The sequence below is a fragment of the Anopheles merus genome, chromosome 3R, assembly GCF_017562075.2.
Source record: "Anopheles merus strain MAF chromosome 3R, AmerM5.1, whole genome shotgun sequence".
NCBI classification, from domain to species: Eukaryota; Metazoa; Arthropoda; class Insecta; order Diptera; family Culicidae; genus Anopheles; species Anopheles merus.
In genome coordinates, this window is record NC_054084.1 from 1,489,584 (window position 1) to 1,496,493 (window position 6,910).

The 6,910-nt window shown below is 46.1% G+C and overlaps 1 long non-coding RNA gene across 1 annotated transcript; it reads right to left on the reverse strand.

Annotated features, from left to right (window-relative positions):
- Positions 1 to 2,080: 2,080 nt before the first annotated feature.
- On the reverse strand, positions 2,081 to 3,411 carry LOC121597013. The gene is made up of 2 exons (XR_006005363.1): positions 2,773 to 3,411; positions 2,081 to 2,688 (listed from the first exon to the last, which is right to left on the reverse strand). It is a non-coding gene; the product is annotated as an uncharacterized LOC121597013 (long non-coding RNA).
- Positions 3,412 to 6,910: the final 3,499 nt, after the last annotated feature.

Sequence of the window (6,910 nt, forward strand, 5' to 3'; positions counted from 1 at the left end):
CGGAGGCGGTACAATCACTATAAAGTTGATCGATGAAAACAATTCACTGAGCAGAAACACGATTCGCCCATTCAAGAAACGCAGATCAGACAAAAGGAGTATGATGTAGATGTCCCGGTTGTTAGCAGCAAAGTAGTTGGGCTGTTGTCGTCCAAACACCTTCACATCGGTGCCCTTAAAAGATGTACAAGTATTCGTATTGTCATCGTGATAACAGAATGAGGTAGATATTCCAACCATACCATCATAGTGTCGACATCATCTGCTCCCATTATGATCAGCTGTCTAGTTTGAACATGCGACGGCAGAGCGTTGTTAAACATCGGAATCATTAGTTTGCCTGCTCTCCAAGCAAGCCGATCAATCACAGCTTTGACAAATGACTCATTTGTTCCCGCAAGGGTGTAAGTTTCGATCGGTATGGAGGTTGATTCGAGAAGAATTCGTTCTACCAAAGAAGCGGTGCTTTCCGCCTTGAAGTCATCTGGAGCGGGCTTTACCACTAAAGAAGCATTAGCACTGGAGGCGACGAAACACAAGAGTACTACTACACACAGCAGCTTACGCGTCATGTTTAGTTGAAGGTTTGCTAGCTGAAACACAACTGAACGAACTTAGGTCCTCATCGTCCAACAATTAATATGAGTAATTATAGTAAAAATAAACGTTATTAGCTAAGTCACAAAATTGTTCCCTTGGGGCTGGCAAATCATTTCAACTCTGTGTATGGAATAGCTAACTGTCAAGGGATTCATTATCTCAGACCAACATCAACTTTTGTCAACCTGTGGCACAATATTGTGTGATGTTACAAGAGCGGCATTGGTCAAAGATATTCAATTGCACACTATCGTCTCAACCTACCTTCAATGGAACAAAACCGCTCCCGACGATGCTTTGCTTGATGCCGCCCAGTAACAAACCCGGTTTCAACGTTACCATGATGAGCCGCTAAGCTTGAGAAATTAATTATCCCTCAGAAACGCTCACTGCCGTCGTGCTGCTGCTCTGGTGGCGCTGGTCTCGCTAGTCTAATATTCCACGCCCGTGGAGAAATTTTTCGGTCAATTTAGTTTGCGCGCGCTTACACGATCCGATCGGTACACTGCGCCGATGGGATGATTTGTGAGAAAATCTTGAGAATGACGAATGATGCTCCGTGACCAAGAGAGGCTCTAGACGAGTGTCCCGTGTGTCCCACGATGATCACCAAGGAAGGGAGGAAAAAACGATTATCGAGCACGACTTCCGGAAGTGATCTCGTTCTCATCGGGGTCGATGGGAACCCGATCGATGAGTGTGATAGATCGAAAGAATTTTTCGCTCTTACTACGAGTACGGCCGGAAGAAGCGGATAAACACGCAGCGAGTTGCGTTGGAGATGGGATGACAAGGAAATATTTTGATTAGCAATGTATCATACATTTCGCTTAGTGGTATAATAATAGTTCCTCGTATGTTAAGGTTAAAAGAAGTTTCAGTACAGATTTTCATGCCTGCAAAAAGTCAACCCCGTGGTAACATCTTCAAATCGATCGTTACTTCAACGGGGGCATTCAAAAGACACCGCGCAAGCACACTGCCCAGTCAAACCCGTTGGCACAAAGCGTCCGAAATGCTTTCCGGTCGCTGCGTTAAACCCGTACCGAAGCGATGAAGATAATTAATAAATATGCTCGATCGGTGATTTCTTCTCTCTCCCTCTCTCTCTCTCTCTCTCTCTCTCTCTCTCTTTTTTTTTTTACCCGGTGATACTCTCAACGCTTACACCCGCTTCCCGATGCGGTGCAAACGGTGTTCGGTGCGAGGAGGTTTACAATTTTTCAGTCTCAATTATGGGCTATTACCTTGTGGGCCTCGCAAGCCGAACCGTAAGCTCCGCCGAGTTACATAAGTACCCGATCGGTATCGGAAAAATGTGAATCCCGGCGGAAGTTCTGGAGTGGAGATAAAAAAAAAAAAGCAACACAAACGATCAGTTCGATCAGTAGCTTCAGTAAACCCTCCACACCCCATCTCGCAGCAAAGCGCCGCATCACTGGAAGCAGTCGATGAGACACAGAAATGTCATTATTGCTTATTAAATTGTTCACCATGCGTGTTAACCAGGCTAGAGCTTACGGGGTAAGAAACTTGGTTTTTAGCATTCTGAATTCATTCCAGATCGAGCGCACTCGAGATTGGACATCGAGTGGAGGTTAATCGAATTCACCAACAATTCACCTTGGAGACTATTCTGTGATCTAATTGGCGATCGAGTCGGAGATAGAGATCTCCGGCAGGTACGGGTAGAACCGAAAGCGCCATCATTTCTGCATCGGAAGGGGTAACAATCCTAGCAATGTGACTCGTTTCCGATTGATACTCCGGAGGCCGGCCCGGAGGGGGAGAATGACCTCCGTGGTCGTCGGCCTGCGTGAAAGCGAAACTCGCGAAGCGCAAGTGTGATTAAACGGGGACCTGCTGATAATCGCCGATAATTACCAATAGCCGGGAAGGGTTCGATTGGCTAGTGCGTTGGGCAGAGAGTTATTTTGATTTTTCGAGAATTCAATCGATTCTTGACGGGGGGGAAAAGGTTCATTTAAACGGTTCCAACGACAGGATGGCTGTGATTGTTGAGCGCGACAGTGTTGAGGGTTGTTCGGATTTGCTTCTGAAGTTGTTGAAGAGATAAATGGTCCTTAGCTGTTAGTGTGTTGAAAATGATTTACAACATTATAGGCCATAACTAATAATCACATCATACCAGCGCCTCCAGTCTGGACTTACCTTAATGACTTCAATTGACAAGACCAGTTCTGTGCACGATCTTGCCCCAAAACTCAGAGAAGATAACACGCTCCTTCGATCCCCAAAGGCTACGAACTTGTGCCGATCTTAAATAACAAGACACAGCCCTTCTTACCGTAATCAGATTGCACGCAATTGTTTTTCCCGAAAGGGTCCCTTGGTCGCCGTCGGGAAGGCTCTCGTGCCGGTGAAAGGATGCCGCTTGTTAGGAATCATTTTCAGCTTAACACCTCCGAGGCAGTTTGCGAGGCGGTGAGTATAAATGGAGCCGATCGAGAGTGTCTTGTCCTGGGGGCCGAATGGCTTTTCTGCGAACGTGTTGAAATGCAGCAACGGTCAGCTTAAAAGGCTCATTTCAGCACGCGACACGTTTCTGCCCGGAGCCGATTGGTACGTGTGTTGTGCAGTTGCAACGCCGGTGGATTTCAGGATAATGGACTTTTTGAGGTGCTTCTGTTGTTTCTTTTCCCGATTGCAAAGAGGTTCTTTTGAAGTTTTCGAACTTGAACGAATAGATTGTTCTTGCGGAACTCACAAATCTTGTGTGGTCTCATCGTACTGCCGTCCATAAAATACTCATAGCACACTACGGTTGCTATGCCGTTACACGTCTCTGTTCCGCTCACAAGTTTTGGGGAGACTGAGAATAGAAAAAAAAGTCCCTTCCCTCCAAATCCTTCCATTGCTCGGATGAACCCATAGGCAACCATAGCGAATGAATAAACCGTGGCCCAACTAAAGCCCATCCTAAAGTCCCGTGAGTATCCATTCTTCGTCATCGACGGCTTATTCTTCACGCCGAAACATCATTTACATCAGTGAGCACTAGATGGAGCACCGGATAATTGTGCAACAACAGAGAGCGATAGAGAGAGAGAGAGGGAAAGAAAAAGCACAGAAGATCATAATTTGAATTTAATTAATAAGCGTAAACAATCCCTTCCTCCAGTGTGGCGTAGATGTATGTAGATGAGTCAAAGGCAAGCGCAGCCGACCGCCCGCTTACAGTGTTGGCGGCGGAGCAAACACAGAGGTCACTAGCGCCGTGGGACAGAACAGTGCCGCCCTTTGCCATGCTTGCTTTCTTGTAAGTCATCAGCGTACCGTACCGTGGCTTTACCGTGGTGGCGGCATCCGTCTTTGTCGACTTTCTCGACACAATTTTGCTACCGTTTTTAGCTTAATCGAGCCGCGCACAGCACCAGAACGATTAGCGGTGATCCTAATGTGACGGATCGTATGCGTACGTGGGGCTTCTTGTTCTCAGCCCTCAGCTCTAATTACACGCGCGTCCGTCTATGGTGCGATGTTTTAGGAGTATTGCACTCTCCCAGTTCCTCATGGAATGAAGGTTTTTTTTCCTTGGTGCCTGGAATTTCCGGCCTCCTGTCTGCAAACACCGTTGCGTACACTGATCATCATCGCAGTTCGCTTATCGATCGCTAATTGATGTCTTTCGCAGGTTCTCCCAGTGCTGGGAATTTTTCGACCACCGCCGATGACCTCGTGGTCCGAGTACGAGCGGGTGGAGATGTTTATGATAAATTGTAACACTGGCCAGTGCCGTGGGAACCGATGGGATGATGGTGGTGTGGGTTGATTACCCACGATCGGGCAGGGTGCACAGCTACCTGTTGAAATGGTAGTGGCAGCGGTGGCGTCGATAGTGCTGTTGTCCGTTACCTAAACATTTGGCTTTTCCCTTGCCCAGGTATGCGTGCGGTTAGGGATGTAATTTAATAAAATTGTTACCATTGGCAAGCGGATTCCTTTTCGGGGGCGGGTTCTATACGCGCTTAGGGCAACGATTTATGCTAATCTGGATGTGAGACTGTACCAGTTTGTTTGCAACCACATTAATGCGTAGGCTGGAGATTGAGATCGAAATCGGAAGCTACACGGTGCAGCGGAAATACGTACTTGAAACCACAAATACAGTCTGCAGTTTTCTAAACTCCCATGACGGACAAGTGTTTTTTTTTATGTTCGCCTTTATCTTCTTTTTTCGATGAAATTGTTTCAATATGAAGTCTAAATAACGTTTTGAGGTTTTTGTTAGATTTTTATGCTGTATCTTTGTCCTTTGTAAGGAAAAGATTTGGTTTGTCATAAGAAAATTTGCCCATTTGTGCTTAATTTCCCTGGGAAAGCTTTAGACCAAGATCCCGATAGCCTATTGTTGAGACAAATGATCAATCGTTCATTTTCCTTCTACCAAGCAAAAAGGGCTCGTTAAGCAAATGAAAGCTTCCATACATAATTACAACCATTTAATTATAACCTTGCAATTTCTTAAACATAACTACCATATTCTCCCATTTAATGACATTAAACAGCAACTAGAATGTTAATCAACGCCGTTCCGATCGCAAACTGGGAAGAAAAGCACAAATGGACCAAACACACACACACACACACACACACACACACACACACACACACACACACACACACACACACACTGTTCTCCTTTTCCAGCTCCAAAACTGTACCGAACGCAAAAAATACGCAGCCTGTAAAGCATACAAGGCCCAAACATTATAGATTTGGCTTCTTTGTAGCAACATTGGCACGAATTCCACTCTCCAGCCTCGATTCGGAGGGGGTTTTGCATTCGGCGGCCTTCACTCCAGTCGTGCCTTACCGGTGATTAGGGATTATTGTTTGAATAATGATCAGCTACCGGGAGGGCAATCAGTGCAAGACGACCGCGCGGCACTGCCCTTAGCAACCCGCCGGCTACTTAGACAAAACTAAAGGGCAACAAAATGTGCTACTAAGACGGTAAATCTCAGGAGCTAACGTCGGTGCCAGGTCGGTGGAATACATATTTTGAGCAAAGAAAAGAAGAAAAAAACAAAACACCACAACCAACGAAAGTGTAAACGAAAGCGAGAAGCTAAATAATAATGAAGGCCAAAGTGAAAAACCCGGGCAGAAGAATTGGAGAGGAAAATATATACACACTCCACTCATCATTTACCATTAACGATACCGCCCTCCCGTTTCCCCTGCTGCGTGTACGGATGTGCGAATGTTTGCGCTCCCGAGTTGCGTTCTGCGCCTTGGCTGATTTTGTGTTGCAGCATCTTCCGTTGCGCATCGATGCATGCACAAGTAAGCACGCAAGCAAGCAGATAAGCGAGGCGAGCTGCACTTTACGCAGGAAGGATCTACGCACGACTGGGCACTCGGAGGATGATATTGTATTGTGATTTTGTGTTGTGTTGTGTCCGTTTTTTTGTTCCGACAGTTGAGATGAGATCCGGAAGGAACAAGTTTAAATGATGATCTGAAAAAAAAGTATGCATTTTTATAGATGATATTGAAGGTAAACCACAAGCTGTGTATTGGCATTTCTACGACAGTTTAAATGTACTTTACATCCACACATTGCCTCCTTTTCCTTCTGCAGCACAATTGGGAGTTTAAAAGCGAGAGTGCGACTGGGGGAAAACACTTGAAGTGCGTTGAACACGAACAAGTCCATTCAGTGGCGCCTGTTCTTTTCTCCCTCTTTACAGACAACGTTCCATTTCAGCACCAAATTTCCTCTTTTGCCAAATCAAATCGCTCAAAATCCATTCGCCGGAATATTCTTTGCCGAATGCTGCAAAGCCTCTTACCCCTGTTCAGCTCCGGAGTGCATAGGTTGTGGAAGGAAATTATGCAATTTTTTTTTGAACCTCTCTTGCTTCCCGCGTCTATTGCCCGATACTGCTGACCACTTCCATCCGGACGCGGTACGATTTGATGGGGAGAGGCTCGATCACCTTGCCACCGAGCAACCCCCAAAAACCGGAACATTATCTGCCGGAACAGAAGACAGCGAGAGAGAGAGAGAGAGAAAGAGAAATAAATAAACCCGTCGGGATGCTGGAAATGCTCACAGCCTGTATGATACGCGGAATGTTGCCGAAGTTCTTAGAACTATCAGTGTAATTTGAATAATTTTCCATTGTGCCGATAGAGAAAGAGAGCGCGCGAGAAGGCTCATAATGGTCGCTCAGGTTTGTTCACCTTCCGACGGGCATGTTTTGGGGGAGAAAGAACGATTTTCGGATGTTTCACCCCAACAAATACAACCCGAGGTGCGTCCAGCGACGAAAAAGTCGTT